We start from the raw sequence: 19,260 nt of genomic DNA, 5'->3' as shown, positions 1-19,260 counted from the left end.
AAGAAAGTCAAACACAATCAAACAAAGCTTTTTAAAGCAAATAAAAGTCAAATGCATTGAACAAAGCTATTTGAATGAAATGAAAGTCAAATACATTCAAACAAAGCTATTAGAATCAAATGAAAGTTAAATACATTCAAACAAAGCTATTTGAATCAAATGAAAGTCGAATGAATACTACAAATCTATTTGAATCAAATGAAAGTCTAACACATTAAACAAAGGTTTATAAATCAAATGAAAGTCAAACACATTCAAACAAAGCTTTTTGAATCAAATGAAAGTCGAATGAATTCTACAAAGTTATTTGAATCAAATGAAAGTGAAACACATTAAACATAGGTTTTTAAATCAAATGAAAGTGAAACACATTCAAACAAAGCTTTTTGAAGAAAATAAATGTCAAATGCATTGAACAAAGCTATTTGAATCAAATGAAAGTCAAACACATTCAATTCAAGCTTTTCGAATCAAATGAAAGTCGAATGCATTCTACAAAGCTATTTGAATCAAATTAAAGTCAAACACATTCAAACAAAGCTTTTTGCATCAAATGAAAGTCGAATGCATTCTACAAAACTATTTGAATCAAATGAAAGTCAAACACATTCAAACAAAGCGTTTTAAAGCAAATAAAAGTCAAATGCATTGAACAAAGCTATTTGAGTCAAATGAAAGTCAAACACATTCATACAAGGCTTTTTGAAGAAAATAAAAGTCAAATGCATTGAACCAAGCTATTTGAATCAAATGAAAGCCAAACACATTCAAAAAAAGCTTTTTGAATCAAATGGAAGTCGAATGCATTCTACAAAGCTATTTGAATCAAATGAAAGTCAAACACAATCAAACAAAGCTTTTTGAAGCAAATAAAAGTCAAATGCATTGAACAAAGCTATTTGAATCAAATGAAAGTCAAACACATTCAAACAAAGGTTTTTGAAACTAATAAAAGTCAAATGCATTCAACAAAGCTATTTGAATCAAATGAAAGTCAAACACATTCAAACAAAGCTTTTTGAATCAAATGAAAGTCGAATGCATTCTACAAAGCTATTTGAATCAAATGACAGTCAAACACAATCAAACAAAGCTTTTTGAAACAAATGAAAGTCAAATGCATTGAACCAAGCTATTTGAATCAAATGAAAGCCAAACACATTAAAACAAAGCTTTTTGAATGAAATGGAAGTCGAATGCATTCTACAAAGCTATTTGAATCAAATGAAAGTCAAACACATTCAAACAAAGATTTTTGAATCAAATTAAAGTCGAATGCATTCTACAAAGCTATTTGAATCAAATGAAAGTCAAACACATTCACACAAAGCTTTTTGAAGCAAATAAAAGTCAAATGTATTCAACAAAGCTATTTGAATTAAATGAAAGTCAAACACATTCAAACAAACTTTTTTGAATCAAATAAAATTCAAATCCATTCTACAAAGCTATTTGCATCAAGTGAAAGTCAAACAAATTAAGCAAAGGTTTTTAAATCAAGTGAAAGTCAAACACATTCAAACAAAGCTTTTTGAAGCATATAAAAGTAAAATACATTCAACAAAGCTATTTGAATCAAATGAAAGTCAAACACATTCACACAAAGATTTTAGAATCAAATGAAAGTCGAATGCATTCTACAAAGCTATTTGATTCAAATGAAAGTCCAACACATTCACACAAAACTTTTTGAAGCAAATGAAAGTCAAATGCATTCAACAAAGATATTTGAATCAAATGAAAGTCAAACACAATTAAATAAAGCTTTTTGAATCAAATGAAAGTCAAATGCATTCTACAAAGTTATTTGAATCAAATGAAAGTCAAACACATTCAAACAAAGATTTTTGAATCAAATGAAAGTCGAATGCATTCTACAAAGCTATTTGAATCAAATGAAAGTCAAACACATTAAACAAAGGTTTTTTAAATCAAATGAAATTCAAACACATTCAAGCAAAGCGATTTGAGGCAAATAAAAGTAAAATGCATTAAACAAAGCAATTTGAATCGAATGAAAGTCAAACACATTCAAACAAAGCTATTTGAATCGAATAAAAGTCAAACACATTCAAATAAAAGTAAAATGCATTAAACAAAGCAATTTGAATCAAATGAAAGTCAAATATATTCAACAAAGCTATTTGAATCGAATAAAAGTCAAACACATTCAAACAAATATTTTTGAATCAAATGAAAGTCGAATGCATTCTACAAAAATATTTGAATCAAATGAAAGTCAAACACATTCACAAAAAGCTTTTTGAATCAAATGAAAGTCAAATGCATTCTACAAAGCTATTTGAATGAAATGAAAGTCAAACACATTAAACAAAGGTTTTTAAATCAAATGAAAGTCAAACACATTCAAACAAAGCTTTTGTAAGAAAATAGAAGTCAAATGCATTCAACAAAGCTATTTGAATCAAATGAAAGTCAAACACATTCAAACATAGCTTTTTGAAGCAAATAAAAGTCAAATGCATTCAACAAAGCTATTTGAATCAACTGAAAATCAAACACATTCAAACAAAGATTTTTGACTCAAATGAAAGTCGAATGCATTCTCCAAACCTATTTGTATCAAATGAAACTCAAATACATTCAAACAAAGATTTTTGAACCAAATGAAAGTCGAATGCATTCTACAAAGCTATTTGACTCAAATGAAAGTCATACACATTTAAACAAAGCTTTATGAAGCAAATGGAAGTCCAATGCATTCAACTAACATATTTGAATCAAATGAAAGTCAAACACATTTAAAAAAGGCTTTTTGGATCAAATGAAAGTCGAATGAATTCAACAAAGCAATTTGAATCAAATGAAAGCCAAACACATTAAACAAAGGTTTTGAAATCAAATGAAAGTCAAACACACTCAAACAGAGCTTTTTGAAGCAAATAAAAGTCAAATGCATTAAACAAAGCTATTTGAATCAAATGAAAGTCAAACACATTCAAACAAAAATTTTTAAATCAAATGAAAGTTGAATGCATTCTACAAAGCTATTTGAATCAAATGAAAGTCGAACACATTCAAACAATGATTTTTAAACCAAGTGAAAGTCGAATGCATTCTACAAAGCAATTTAAACCAAATGAAAGTCGAATGCATTCAACAAAGCTATTTGAATTAAATGAAAGTCAAACACAATCAAACAAAGCTTTTTGAATCAAATGAAAGTCAAATGCATTCTACAAAGCTATTTGAATCAAATGAAAGTCAAACACATTAAACAAAGGTTATTAAAACAAATGAAAGTCAAAGACATTCAAACAAAGCTTTTTGAAGAAAATAAAAGTCAAATGCATTCAACAAAGTTATTTGAATCAAATGAAAGTCAAACTCATTCAAACAAAGCTTTTTGAAGCAAATGAAAGTCGAATGCATTCTACAAAGCTATTTGAATCAAAGGAAAGTGAAACACATTAAACAAAGGTTTTTAAATCAAATGAAAGTCAAACACATTCAAACAAAGCTTTTTGAATCAAATAAAAGTCGAATGCATTCTAAAAAGTTATTTGAATGAAACGAAAGTTAAACACATTAAACAAAGGGTTTTAAATCAAATGAAAGTGAAACACATTCAAACAAAGCTTTCTGAAGCAAATAAAAGTCAAATTCATTCTACAAAGCTATTTGAATCAAATGAAAGTCAAACACATTAAACAAAGCTTTTTGAATCAAATGAAAGTCAAATACATTCTACAAAGCTATTTGAAACAATGAAGGTCAAACACATTAAACAAAGGTTTTTAAATAAAATGAAAGTCAAACACATTCAAACAGAGCTTTTTGAAGCAAATAAAAGTCAAATGCATTCAACAAAACTATTTGAATCAAATGAAAGTCAAACACATTCAAACAAAGATTTTTGAATCAAATGAAAGTCAAACACATTCACACAAAGCTTTTTGAAGCAAATGAAAGTCAAATGCATTCAACAAAGCTATTTGAATCAAATGAAAGTCCTACACATTTAATAAAGCTTTTAGAAAGCAAATGGAAGTCCAATGCTTTCAACTACCCTATTTGAATGAAATCAAAGTCAAACACATTCAAAAATGGCTTTTTGAATCAAATGAAAGTCGAATGAATACTACAAATCTATTTGAATCAAATGAAAGTCTAACACATTAAACAAAGGTTTTTAAATCAAATGAAAGTCAAACACATTCAAACAAAGCTTTTTGAAGCAAATAAAAGTCAAATATATTCTACAAATCTATTTGAATCAAATGAAAGTCAAACACATTCAAACAAAGCTTTTTGAAACAAAAGAAAGTCAAATGCATTCAACAAAGCTATTTGAATCAAATGAAAGTCAAACACATTCAAACAAAGCTTTTTGAATCAAATGAAAGTCAAATGCAATCTACAAAGCTATTTGAATCAAATGTAGGTCAAAGACATTAAACAAAGGTTTTTAAATCAATTGAAAGTCAAACACATTCAAATAGAGCTTTTTGAAGCAAATAAAAGTCAAATGCATTCAACAAAACTATTTGAATCAAATGAAAGTCAAACACATTCAAACAAAGATTTTTGAATCTAATGAAGGTCGAATGCATTCTACAAAGCTATTTGAATCAAATGAAAGTAAAATACATTCAAACAATGCTTTTTGAATCAAATGAAAGTCGAATGCATTCTAAATAGTTATTTGAATCAAAAAAAAGTCAAACACATTAAACAAATGTTTTTAAATCAAATGAAAGTCAAACACATTCAAACAAAGCTTTTTGAAGCAAATAAAAGTCAAATGTATTCTACAAAGCTATTTGAATCAAATGAAAGTCAAACACATTAAACAAATGTTTTTAAATCAAATGAAAGTCAAACACATTCAAACTAAGCTTTTTTAATCAAATGAAAGTCGAATGCATTCAACAAAACTAGTTGAATCAAATGAAAGTCAAACACATTCAAACAAAGATTTTTGAATCAAATAAAAGTCGAATGCATTCTACAAAGCTATTTTAATCAAATGAAGGTCAAACACATTAAACAAAGATTTTTGAACCAAATGAAAGTCGAATGCATTCTACAAAGCTATTTGAATCAAATGAAAGTCATACACATTTAAACAAAGCTTTTTGAAGCAAATGGAAGTCCAATGCATTCAACTAACCTATTTGAATCAAATGAAAGTCAAACACATTCAAAAAAGGCTTTTTGAATCAAATGAAAGTCGAATGAATTCTACAAAGCTATTTGAATCAAATGAAAGTCAAACACATTAAACAAAGATTTTAAATCAAATGAAAGTCAAACACATTCAAACAAAGCTTTTTGAATCAAATGAAAGTCGAATGCATTCTAAAAAGCTATTTGAATCAAATGAAAGTCAAACACATTCAAAAAAAGCTTTTTGAATCAAATGAAAGTCGAATGCATTCAACAAAGCTATTTGAATCAAATGAAAGTCAAACACAATCAAACAAAGCTTTTTGAATCAAATGAAAGTCAAATGCATTCTACAAAGCTATTTGAATCAAATGAAAGTCAAACACATTAAACAAAGGTTATTAAAACAAATGAAAGTCAAAGACATTCAAACAAAGCTTTTTGAAGAAAATAAAAGTCAAATGCATTCAACAAAGCTATTTGAATCAAATGAAAGTCAAACTCATTCAAACAAAGCTTTTTGAAGCAAATGAAAGTCGAATGCATTCGACATAGCTATTTGAATCAAATGAATGTCAAACACATTAAACAAAGGTTTTTAAATCAAATGAAAGTCAAACACTTTCAAACAAAGCTTTTTGAATCAAATGACAGTCGAATGCATTGAACAAAGCTATACGAATCAAAGGAAAGTCAAACACATTCAAACAAAGCTTTTTGAAGCAAATAAAAGTCGAATGCATTCTAAATAGTTATTTGAATCAAATGAAAGTCAAACACATTAAACAAAGGTTTTTAAATCAAATGAAAGTCAAACACATTCAAACAAAGCTTTTTGAAGCAAATAAAAGTCAAATGTATTCTACAAAGCTATTTAAATCAAATGAAAGTCAAACACATTCAAACAAAGATTTTTGAAACAAATGAAAGTCAAATGTATTTAACAAAGCAATTTGAATCAAATGAAAGTCAAACAATTCAAACAAATCTTTTTGAATCAAATGAAAGTCAAATGCATTCTACAAAGCTATTTGAATCAAATGAAGGTCAAAGACAATAAACAAAGGTTTTTAAATCAAATAAAAGTCAAACACATTCAAACAGAGCTTTTTGAAGCAAATAAAAGTCAAATGCATTCAACAAAATTATTTGAATCAAATGAAAGTCAAACACATTCAAACAAAGATTTTTGAATAAAATGAAAGTCGAATGCATTCTACAAAGCTATTTGAATCAAATGAAAGTAAAACACATTCAAACAAAGCTTTTTGAATCAAATGAAAGTCGAATGCATTCTAAATAGTTATTTGAATTAAATGAAAGTCAAACACATGAAACAAAGGTTTTTAAATCAAATGAAAGTCAAACACATTCAAACAAAGTTTTTTGAAGCAAATAAAAGTCAAATGTATTCTACAAAGCTATTTGAATCCAATGAAAGTCAAACACATTCAAACAAAGATTTTTGAATCAAATGAAAGTGAAATGCATTCTACAAAGCTATTTGAATCAAATGAAAGTCAAACACATTAAACAAAGGTTTTTAAATCAAATGAAAGTCAAACACATTCAAACAAAGCTTTTTGAATCAAATGAAAGTCGAATGCATTCTAAATAGTTATTTGAATCAAATGAAAGTCAAACACATAAAACAAAGGTTTTTAAATCAAATGAAAGTCAAACACATTCAAACAAAGCTTTTTGAAGCAAATAAAAGTCAAATGTATTCTACAAAGCTATTTAAATCAAATGAAAGTCAAACACATTCAAACAAAGATTTTTGAAACAAATGAAAGTCAAATGTATTTAACAAAGCTATTTGAATCAAATGAAAGTCAAACACATTCAAACAAAGCTTTTTGAATCAAATGAAAGTCATATGCATTCTACAAAGCTATTTGAATCAAATGAAGGTCAAAGACATTAAACAAAGGTTTTTAAATCAAATGAAAGTCAAACACATTCAAACAGAGCTTTTTGAAGCAAATAAAAGTCAAATGCATTCAACAAAACTATTTGAATCAAATGAAAGTCAAACACATTCAAACAAAGATTTTTGAATCAAATGAAAGTCGAATGCATTCTACAAAGCTATTTGAATCAAATGAAAGTAAAACACATTCAAACAAAGCTTTTTGAAGCAAATGAAAGTCAAATGCATTCTAAATAGTTATTTGAATCAAATGAAAGTCAAACACATGAAACAAAGGTTTTTAAATCAAATGAAAGTCAAACACATTCAAACAAAGCTTTTTGAAGTAAATAAAAGTCAAATGCATTCTACAAAGCTATTTGAATCAAATGAAAGACATACACATTTAAACAAAGCTTTTTGAATCAAATGAAAGTCAAATGCATTCTACAAAGCTATTTGAATCAAATGAAGGTCAAAGACATTAAACAAAGGTTTTTAAATCACATGAAAGTCAAACATACAAACAGAGCTTTTTGAAGCAAATAAAAGTCAAATGCATTCAACAAAACTATTTGAATCAAATGATAGTCAAACGAATTTAAACAAAGATTTTTTAATCAAATGAAAGTCGTATGCATTTTACAAAGCTATTTGAATCAAATGAATGTAAAACACATTCAAACAAAGCTTTTTGAATCAAATGATAGTCGAATGCATTCTAAAAAGTTATTTAAATCAAATGAAATTCAAACACATTAAACAAAGGTTTTTATATCAAATGAAAGTCTAACACATTCAAACAAAGCTTTTTGAAGCAAAGAAAAGTCAAATGTATTCTACAAAGCTATTTGAATCAAATGAAAGTCAAATACATTCAAACAAAGATTTTTGAAACAAATGAAAGTCAAATGTATTCAACAAAGCTAATTGAATCAAATGAAAGTCAAACACATTCAAATAAAGCTTTTTGAATCAAATGAAAGTCAAATGCGTTCTACAAAGCTATTTGAATCAAATGAAGGTAAAAGACATTAAACAAAGGTTTTTAAATCAAATGAAAGTCAAACACATTCAAACAAAGCTTTTTGAAGCAAATAAAAGTCAAATGCATTCAACAAAACTATTTGAATCAAATGAAAGTCAAACACATTCAAACAAAGATTTTTGAATCAAATGAAAGTCGAATGCATTCTAAAAAGCTATTTGAATCAAATGAAAGTCAAACACATTCAAACAAAGCTTTTTGAATCAAATGAAAGTCAAATGCATTCTAAATAGTTATTTGAATCAAATGAAAGTCAAACACATGAAACAAAGGTTTTTAAATCAAATGAAAGTCAAACACATTCAAACAAAGCTTATTGAAGCAAATAAAAGTCAAATGCATTCTACAAAGCTATTTGAATCTAATGAAAGACATACACATTTAAACAAAGCTTTTTGAATCAAATGAAAGTCAAATGCATTCTACAAAGCTATTTGAATCAAATGAAGGTCAAAGACATTAAACAAAGGTTTTTAAATCACATGAAAGTCAAACATACAAACAGAGCTTTTTGAAGCAAATAAAAGTCAAATGCATTCAACAAAACTATTTGAATCAAATGAAAGTCAAACGAATTCAAACAAAGATTTTTTAATCAAATGAAAGTCGAATGCATTCTACAAAGCTATTTGAATCAAATGAATGTAAAACACATTCAAACAAAGCTTTTTGAATCAAATGATAGTCGAATGCATTCTAAAAAGTTATTTAAATCAAATGAAAATCAAACACATTAAACAAAGGTTTTTATATCAAATGAAAGTTTAACACATTCAAACAAAGCTTTTTGAAGCAAAGAAAAGTCAAATGTATTCTACAAAGCTATTTGAATCAAATGAAAGTCAAACACATTCAAACAAAGATTTTTGAAACAAATGAAAGTCAAATGTATTCAACAAAGCTAATTGAATCAAATGAAAGTCAAACACATTCAAACAAAGCTTTTTGAATCAAATGAAAGTCAAATGCGTTCTACAAAGCTATTTGAATCAAATGAAGGTAAAAGACATTAAACAAAGGTTTTTAAATCAAATGAAAGTCAAACACATTCAAACAAAGCTTTTTGAAGCAAATAAAAGTCAAATGCATTCAATAAAACTATTTGAATCAAATGAAAGTCAAACACATTCAAACAAAGATTTTTGAATCAAATGAAAGTTGAATGCATTCTAAAAAGCTATTTGAATCAAATGAAAGTCAAATACATTCAAACAAAGCTTATTGAAGCAAATGAAAGTCAAATGCATTCAACAAACTATTTGAATCAAATGAAAGTCAAACACAATCAAACAAAGCTTTTTGAATCAAATGAAAGTCAAATGCATTCTACAAAGCTATTTGAATCAAATGAAAGTCAAACACATTAAACAAAGGTTTTTAAATCAAACGAAAGTCAAACACATTCAGACAAAGCTTTTTGAAGAAAATAAAAATCAAATGCATTCAACATAGCTATTTGAATCAAATGAAAGTCAAACTCATTCAAAGAAAGATTTTTAAATCAAATGAAAGTCGAATTCATTCTACAAAGCTATTTGAATCAAATGAAAGTCAAACACATTAAACAACGGTTTTGAAATCAAATGAAAGTCAAACACACTCAAACAGAGCTTTTTGAAGCAAATAAAAGTCAAATGCATTAAACAAAGCTATTTGAATCAAATGAAAGTCAAACACATTCAAACAAAAATTTTTAAATCAAATGAAAGTTGAATGCATTCTACAAAGCTATTTCAATCAAATGAAAGTCGAACACATTCAAACAATTATTTTTAAACCAAATGAAAGTCGATTGCATTCTATAAAGCAATTTGAATCAAATGAAATTCATACACATTTAAACAAAGCTTTATGAAGCAAATGGAAGTCCAATGCATTAACTAACCTATTTGAATCAAACGAAAGTCAAACACATTCAAAAAGGGCTTTTTCAATCAAATGAAAGTCGAATGAATTCTACAAAGCTATTTAAATCAAATGAAAGTCAAACACATTAAACAAAGGTTTTTAAATCAAATGAAAGTCAAACACATTCAAACAAAGCTTTTTGAAGCAAATAAAAGTCAAATTCATTCAACAAAGCTATCTAAAATCAAATGAAAGTCAAACTCGTTAAAACAAAGATTTTTGAATCAAATGAAAGTCGAATGTAATCTACAAAGCTCTTTGAATCAAACGAAAGTCAAACACATTAAACAAAGGTTTTTAAATCAAATGAAAGTCATACACATTCAAACAAAGCTTTTTGAAGCAAATAAAAGTCAAATGCATTCTACAAAGCTATTTGAATCAAATGAAAGTCAAACACAAATAAACAAAGGTTTTTGAATCAAATGAAAGTCAAATGAATTCTACAAAGCTATTTGAATCAAATGAAAGTCAAACACATTCAAACAAAGCTTTTTGGAGCAAATAAAAGTCAAATGCATTAAACAAAGCTATTTGAGTCAAATGAAAGTCAAACACATTCAAAAAAGGCTTTTTGAATCAAATGAAAATCGATTGAATTCTACAAAGCGATTTGAATCAAATGAAAGTCAAACACATTAAACAAAGGTTTTGAAATCAAATGAAGGTCGAATGCATTCTACAAAGCTATTTGAATCAAATGAAAGTCAAACACATTCAAACAATGATTTTTGAACCAAATGAAAATCGATTGAATTCTACAAAGCGATTTGAATCAAATGAAAGTCAAACACATTAAACAAAGGTTTTGAAATCAAATGAAAGTCAAACACACTCAAACAGAGCTTTTTGAAGCAAATAAAAGTCAAATGCATTAAACAAAGCTATTTGAATCAAATGAAAGTCAAACACATTCAAACAAAGCCTTTTGAATCAAATGAAAGTCGAATGCATTCTACAAAGCTATTTGAATCAAATGAAAGTCAAACACATTCAAACAATGATTTTTGAACCAAATGAAAGTCGAATGCATTCTACAAAGCTATTTGAATCAAATGAAAGTCATACACATTTAAACAAAGCTTTTTGAAGCAAATGCAAGTCCAATGCATTAACTAACCTATTTGAATCAAACGAAAGTCAAACACATTCAAAAAGGGCTTTTTCAATCAAATGAAAGTCGAATGAATTCTACAAAGCTATTTAAATCAAATGAAAGGCAAACACATTAAACAAAGGTTTTTAAATCAAATGAAAGTCAAACACATTCAAACAAAGCTTTTTGAAACAAATAAAAGTCAAATTCATTCAACAAAGCTATCTAAATCAAATGAAAGTCAAACTCGTTAAAACAAAGATTTTTGAATCAAATGAAAGTCGAATGTAATCTACAAAGCTCTTTGAATCAAATGAAAGTCAAACACATTAAACAAAGGTTTTTAAATCAAATTAAAGTCATACACATTCAAACAAAGCTTTTTGAAGCAAATAAAAGTCAAATGCGTACAACAAAGCTATGTGATTCAAATTAAAGTTAAACACATTCAAACAAAGATTTTTGAATGAAATGAAAGTCGAATGCATTCTACAAAGCTATTTGAATCAAATAAAAGTTAAACACATTAAAAAAAGGTTTTTAAATCAAATGAAAGTCAAACACATTCAAACAAAGCTTTTTGAAGAAAATAAAAGTCAATTGCATTCAACAAAGCTATTTTAATCAAATGAATGTCAAACTCATTCAAACAAAGATTTTTGAATCAAACGAAAGTCGAATGCATTCTACAAAGCTATTTGAATCAAATGAAAGTCAAACTCATTCACACAAAGCTTTTTGAAGCAAATGAAAGTCCAATGAATTCTACAAAGCTATTTAAATCAAATGAAAGTCAAACACATTAAACAAAGGTTTTTAAACCAAATGAAAGTGAAACACATTCAAACAAAGCTTTTTGAAGCAAATAAAAGTCAAATGCATACAACAAAGCTATGTGATTCAAATGAAAGTTAAACACATTCAAACAAAGATTTTTGAATGAAATGAAAGTCGAATGCATTTTACAAAGCTATTCAAATCAAATGAAAGTTAAACACATTAAAAAAAGGTTTTTGAATCGAATGAAAGTCAAATGCATTTTACAAAGCTATTTGAATCAAATGAAAGTCAAACACATTAAAAAAAGGTTTTTAAATCAAATGAAAGTCAAACATATTCAAACAAAGCTTTTTGAAGAAAATTAAAGTCAAATGCATTTAACAAAGCTATTAGAATCAAATGAAAGTCAAACTCATTCAAACAAAGATTTTTGAATCAAATGAAAGTCGAATGCATTCTACAAAGCTATTTGAATCAACTGAAAGTCAAACACATTGAAACAAAGATTTTTGAACCAAATGAAAGTCGAATGCATTCTACAAAGCTATTTGAATCAAATGAAAGTCATACACATTTAAACAAAGCTTTTCGAAGCAAAGGGAAGTCCAATGCATTCAACTAACCTATTTGAATCAAATGACAGTCAAACACATTAAACAAAGGCTTTTTGAATCAAATGACAGTCGAATGAATTCTACAAAGCCATTTGAATCAAATGAAAGTCAAACACATTAAACAAAGTTTTTTATATCAAATGAAAGTCAAAACACATTCAAACAAAGCTTTTTGAATCAAATGAAATTCGAATGCATTCTAAAAAGTTATTTGAATCAAATGAAAGTCAAACACATTAAATAAAGGTTTTTAAATCAAATGAAAGTCAAACACATTCAAACAAAGCTTTTTGAATCAAATAAAAGTCAAATGCCTTCAACAAAAGCTAGTTGAATCAATTGAAAGTCAAACACATTCAAACAAAGCTTTTTGAGGCAAATGAAAGTCAAATGCATTCAACAAAGCTATTTGAATCAAATGAAAGTCAAACACAATCAAACAAAGTTTTTTGAATCAAATGAAAGTCAAATGCATTCTACAAAGCTATTTGAATCAAATGAAAGTCAAACACATTAAACAAAGGTTTTTAAATCAAATGAAAGTCAAACACATTCAAACAAAGCTTTTTGAAGAAAATAAAAGTCAAATGCATTCAACAAAGCTATTTGAATAAAATGAAAGTCAAACTCATTCAAACAAAGATTTTTGAATCAAATTAAAGTCGAATGCATTCTACAAAGCTATTTGAATCAAATGAAAGTCAAAGACATTCAAACAAAGATTTTTAAACCAAATAAAAGTCGAATGCATTCTACAAAGCTATTTGAATCAAATGAAAGTCATCCACATTTAAACAAAGCTTTTTGAAGCAAATGGAATTCCAATGCATTCAACTAACCTATTTGAATCAAATGACAGTCAAACACATTCAATAAAGGCTTTTTGAATCAAATGAAAGTCGAATGCATTCTACAAAGCTATTTGAATCAAATGAAAGTCAAACATATTAAAAAAAGGTTTTTAAATCAAATGAAAGTCAAACACATTCAATCTAAGCTTTTTAAAATCAAATGAAAGTTGAATGCATTCTAAAAAGTTATTTGAATCAAATGAAAGTCAAACACATTAAAACAAAGCTTTTTGAAGCGAATAAAAGTCAAATGTAATTTATAAAGCTATTTGAATCAAATGAAAGTCAAACACATTCAAACAAAGATTTTTGAATCAAATGAAAGTCAAATGTATTCTACAAACCTATTTGAATCAAGTGAAAGTCAAACACATTCAAACAAAGCTTTTTGAAACAAATGAAAGTCAAATGCATTAAACAAAGCTATTTGAATCAAATGAAAGTCAAACACATTCAAACAAAGCTTTTTGAATCAAATGAAAGTCAAATGTATTCTACAAAGCTATTTGAAACAATGAAGGTCAAACACATTAAACAAAGGTTTTTAAATAAAATGAAATTCAAACACATTCAAACAGAGCTTTTTGAAGCAAATAAAAGTCAAATGCATTCAACAAAACTATTTGAATCAAATGAAAGTCAAACACATTCAAACAAAGATTTTTTAATCAAATGAAAGTCGAATGCATATTACAAATCTATTTGAATCAAATGAAAGTCAAACACATTTACACAAAGCTTTTTGAAGCAAATGAAAGTCAAATGCATTCAACAAAGCTATTTGAATCAAATGAAAGTCATACACATTTAAACAACGATTTTTGAACCAAATGAAAGTCGAATGCAATCTACAAAGCTATTTAAATCAAATGAAAGTGATACACATTTAAACAAAGCTTTTTGAAGCAAATGGAAGTCCAATGCATTCAACTAACCTATTTGAATCAAATGAAAGTCAAACACATTCAAACAAAGATTTTTGAATCAAATGAAAGTCGAATGCATTCTACAAAGCTATTTGAATCAAATGAAAGTCAAACACATTCACACAAAGCTTTTTGAAGCAAATGAAAGTCAAATGAATTCAACAAAGCTATTTGAATCAAATGAAAGTCAAATGTTTTCTACAAAGCTATTTGAATCAAATGAAAGTCAAATGTTTTCTACAAAGCTATTTGAATCAAATGAAAGTCAAACACATTCAAACAAAGCTTTTTGAAGCAAATGAAAGTCAAATGCATTCAACAAAGCTATTTGAATCAAATGAAAGTCAAACACATTCAAACAAAGCTTTTTGAATTAAATGAAAGTCAAATACATTCTACAAAGCTATTTGAATCAAATGAAGGTCAAAGACATTAAACAAAGGTTTTTAAATCAAATGAAAGTCAAACACATTCAAACAGAGCTTTTTGAAGCAAATAAAATTCAAATGCATTCAATAAAACTATTTGAATCAAATGAAAGTCAAACACATTCAAACAAAAATTTTTGAATCAAATGAAGGTCGAATGGATTCTACAAAGCTATTTGCATCAAATGAAAGTAAAACACATTCAAACAAAGCTTTTTGAATCAAATGAAAGTCGAATGCATTCTAAATAGTTATTTGAATCAAATAAAGGTCAAACACATTCAACAAAGGTTTTTAAATCAGATGAAAGTAAAACACATTCAAACTAAGCTTTTTGAAGCAAATAAAAGTCAAATGTATTCTACAAAGCCATTAGAATCAAATGAAAGTCAAACACATTCAAACTAAGATTTTGAAACAAATGAAAGTCAAATGCATTCTACAAAGCTATTTGAATCAAATGAAAGTCAAACACATTCAAACAAAGCTTTTTGAATTAAATGAAAGTCAAATACATTCTACAAAGCTATTTGAATCAAATGAAGGTCAAAGACATTAAACAAAGGTTTTTAAATCAAATGAAAGTCAAACACATTCAAACAGAGCTTTTTGAAGCAAATAAAATTCAAATGCATTCAATAAAACTATTTGAATCAAATGAAAGTCAAACACATTCAAACAAAAATTTTTGAATCAAATGAAGGTCGAATGGATTCTACAAAGCTATTTGCATCAAATGAAAGTAAAACACATTCAAACAAAGCTTTTTGAATCAAATGAAAGTCGAATGCATTCTAAATAGTTATTTGAATCAAATAAAGGTCAAACACATTCAACAAAGGTTTTTAAATCAGATGAAAGTAAAACACATTCAAACTAAGCTTTTTGAAGCAAATAAAAGTCAAATGTATTCTACAAAGCCATTAGAATCAAATGAAAGTCAAACACATTCAAACTAAGATTTTGAAACAAATGAAAGTCAAATGCATTCTACAAAGCTATTTGAATCAAATGAAAGTCAAACACATTCAAACAAAGCTTTTTGAAACAAATTAAAGCCAAAAACATTCAACAAAGCTATTTGAATCAAATGAAAGTCAAACACATTCAAACAAAGCTTTTTGAATCAAATGAAAGTCAAATGCATTCTACAAAGCTATTTGAATCAAATGAAGGTGAAACACATTAAACAAAGGTTTTCAAAATCAAATGAAAGTCATACACATTCAAACAGAGCTTTTTGAAGAAAATAAAAGTCAAATGCATTCAACAAAACTATTTGAATCAAATGAAAGTCAAACACATTCAAACAAACCTTTTTGAAGCATATAAAAGTCAAATGCATTCTACAAAGCTATGTGAATCAAATGAAAGTCAAACACATTCAAACAAAGCTTTTTGAATCAAATGAAAGTAGAATGCATTCTAAAAAGCTATTTGAATCAAATGAAAGTCAAACACATTAAACAAAGGTTTTTAAATCGAATGAAGTCAAACACATTCAAACAAAGCTTTTTGAAGCAAATAAAAGTCAAATGTATTCTACAAAGCTATTTGAATCAAATGAAAGTCAAACACATTCAAAAAAGGCTTTTTGAATTAAATGAAAGTCGAATGAATTCTACAAAGCTATTTGAATCAAATGAAAGTCAAACACATTCAAACAAACCTTTTTGAAGCATATAAAAGTCAAATGCATTCTACTAAGCTATGTGAATCAAATGAAAGTCAAACACATTCAAACAAAGATTTTTGAATCAAATGAAAGTAGAATGCATTCTAAAAAGCTATTTGAATCAAATGAAAGTCAAACACATTCAAACAAAGATTTTAGGACCAAATGAAAGTCGAATGCATTCTACAAAGTTATTTGAATCAAATGAAAGTCAAACACATTAAACAAAGGTTTTTAAATCAAATGAAAGTCAAACACATTCAAACAAAGATTTTTGAATCAAATGAAAGTCAAATGCATTCTACAAAGCTATTTGAATCAAATGAAAGTCAAACGCATTCAAACAAAGATTTTTGAATCAAATGAAAGTCGAATGCATTCTACAAAGCTATTTGAATCAAATGAAAGTCAAACACATTCACACAAAGCTTTTTGAAGCAAATGAAAGTCAAATGCATTCAACAAAGCTATTTGAATCAAATGAAAGTCATACACATTTAAACAAAGCTTTTTCAATCAAATGAAAGTCGAATGCATTCTAAAAAGTTATTTGAATCAAATGAAAGTCAATCACATTAAAAAAAGGTTTTTAAATCAAATGAAAGTCAAACACATTCAAACAGAGCTTTTTGCAGCAAAAAATAGTCAAATGCATTCAACAAAACTATTTGAATCAAATGAAAGTCAAACGCATTCAAACAAAGATTTTTGAATCAAATGAAAGTCAAATGCATTCTAAAAAGCTATTTGAATCAAATGAAGGTTAAACACATTAAACAAAGGTTTTTAAATCAATGAAAGTCAAACACATTCAAACAGAGCTTTTTGAAGCAAATAAAAGTCAAATGCATTCAACAAAACTATTTGAATCAAATGAAAGTCAAACGCATTCAAACAAAGATTTTTGAATCAAATGAAAGTCGAATTCATTCTACAAAGCTATTTGAATCAAATGAAAGTCAAACACATTCACACAAAGCTTTTTAAAGCAAATGAAAGTCAAATGCATTCAACAAAGCTATTTGAATCAAATGAAAGTCATACACATTTAAACAAAGCTTTTTCAATCAAATGAAAGTCGAATGCATTCTAAAAAGTTATTTGAATCAAATGAAAGTCGAACACATTAAACAAAGGTTTTTAAATCGAATGAAGTCAAACACATTCAAACAAAGCTTTTTGAAGCAAATAAAAGTCAAATGTATTCTACAAAGCTATTTGAATCAAATGAAAGTCAAACACATTCAAAAAAGGCTTTTTGAATCAAATGAAAGTCGAATGAATTCTACAAAGCTATTTAAATCAAATGAAAGTCAAACACATTCAAACAAACCTTTTTGAAGCATATAAAAGTCAAATGCATTCTACAAAGCTATGTGAATCAAATGAAAGTCGAATGAATTCTACAAAGCTATTTAAATCAAATGAAAGTCAAACACATTCAAACAAAGCTTTTTGAATCAAATGAAAGTAGAATGCATTCTAAAAAGCTATTTGAATCAAATGAAAGTCAAACACATTCAAACAAAGATTTTAGGACCAAATGAAAGTCGAATGCATTCTACAAAGTTATTTGAATCAAATGAAAGTCAAACACATTAAACAAAGGTTTTTAAATCAAATGAAAGTCAAACACATTCAAACAAAGCTTTTTGAATCAAATGAAAGTCGAATGCATTCTTAAAAGGTATTTGAATCAAATGAAAGTCAAACACATTAAACAAAGGATTTTAAATCAAATGAACGTGAAACAAATTCAAACAAAGCTTTTTGAAGCAAATAAAAGTCAAATGTATTCTACAAAGCTATTTGAATCAAATGAAAGTCAAACACATTCAAACAAAGCTTTTTGAAACAAATGAAAGTCAAATGCATTCAACAAAGCTATTTGAATCAAATGAAAGTCAAACACATTCAAACAAAGCTTTTTGAAACAAATGAAAGTCAAATGCATTCAACAAAGCTATTTGAATCAAATGAAAGTCAAACACATTCAAACAAAGCTTTTTGAATCAAATGAAAGTCAAATGCATTCTACAAAGCTATTTGAAACAATGAAGGTCAAACACATTAAACAAAGGTTTATAAATAAAATGAAAGTCGAACACATTCAAATAGAGCTTTTTGAAGCAAATAAAAGTCAAATGTATTCAACAAAACTATTTGAATCAAGTGAAAGTCAAATGAATTCTACAAAGCTATTTGAATCAAATGAAAGTCAAACACATTCAAACAAACCTTTTTGAAGCATATAAAAGTCAAATGCATTCTACAAAGCTATGTGAATCAAATGAAAGTCAAACACATTCAAACAAAGATTTTTTAATCAAATGAAAGTCAAATGCATACTACAAAGCTATTTGAATCAAATGAAAGTCAAACACATTCAAAAAAAGCTTTTTGAATCAAATGAAAGTCGAATGAATTCTACAAAGTTATTTGAATCAAATGAAAGTCAAACACATTAAACAAAGGTTTTTAAATCAAATGAAAGTCAAACACATTCAAACAAAGCTTTTTGAATCAAATGAAACTCGAATGCATTCTAAATAGTTATTTGAATCATATGAAAGTCAAACACATAACACAAAGGTTTTTAAATGAAATGAAAGTCAAACACATTCAAACAAAGCTTTTTGAACCAAATAAAAGTCAAATGTATTCTACAAAGCTATTTGAATCAAATGAAAGTCAAACACATTCAAACAAAGCTTTTTGAAACAAATGAAAGTCAAAAACATTGAACAAAGCTTTTTGAATCAAATGAAAGTCAAACACATTCAAACAAAGCTTTTTGAATCAAATGAAAGTCAAATGCATTCTACAAAGCTATTTGAATCAAATGAAGGTCAAACACATTAAACAAAGGTTTTTAAATCAAATGAAAGTCAT

Source organism: Chenopodium album, chromosome 10 (assembly GCF_948465745.1).
Source record: "Chenopodium album chromosome 10, dcCheAlbu1.1, whole genome shotgun sequence".
In the NCBI taxonomy this organism is placed as follows: domain Eukaryota; kingdom Viridiplantae; phylum Streptophyta; class Magnoliopsida; order Caryophyllales; family Amaranthaceae; genus Chenopodium; species Chenopodium album.
Note: the sequence above shows the minus strand (reverse complement) of the source record.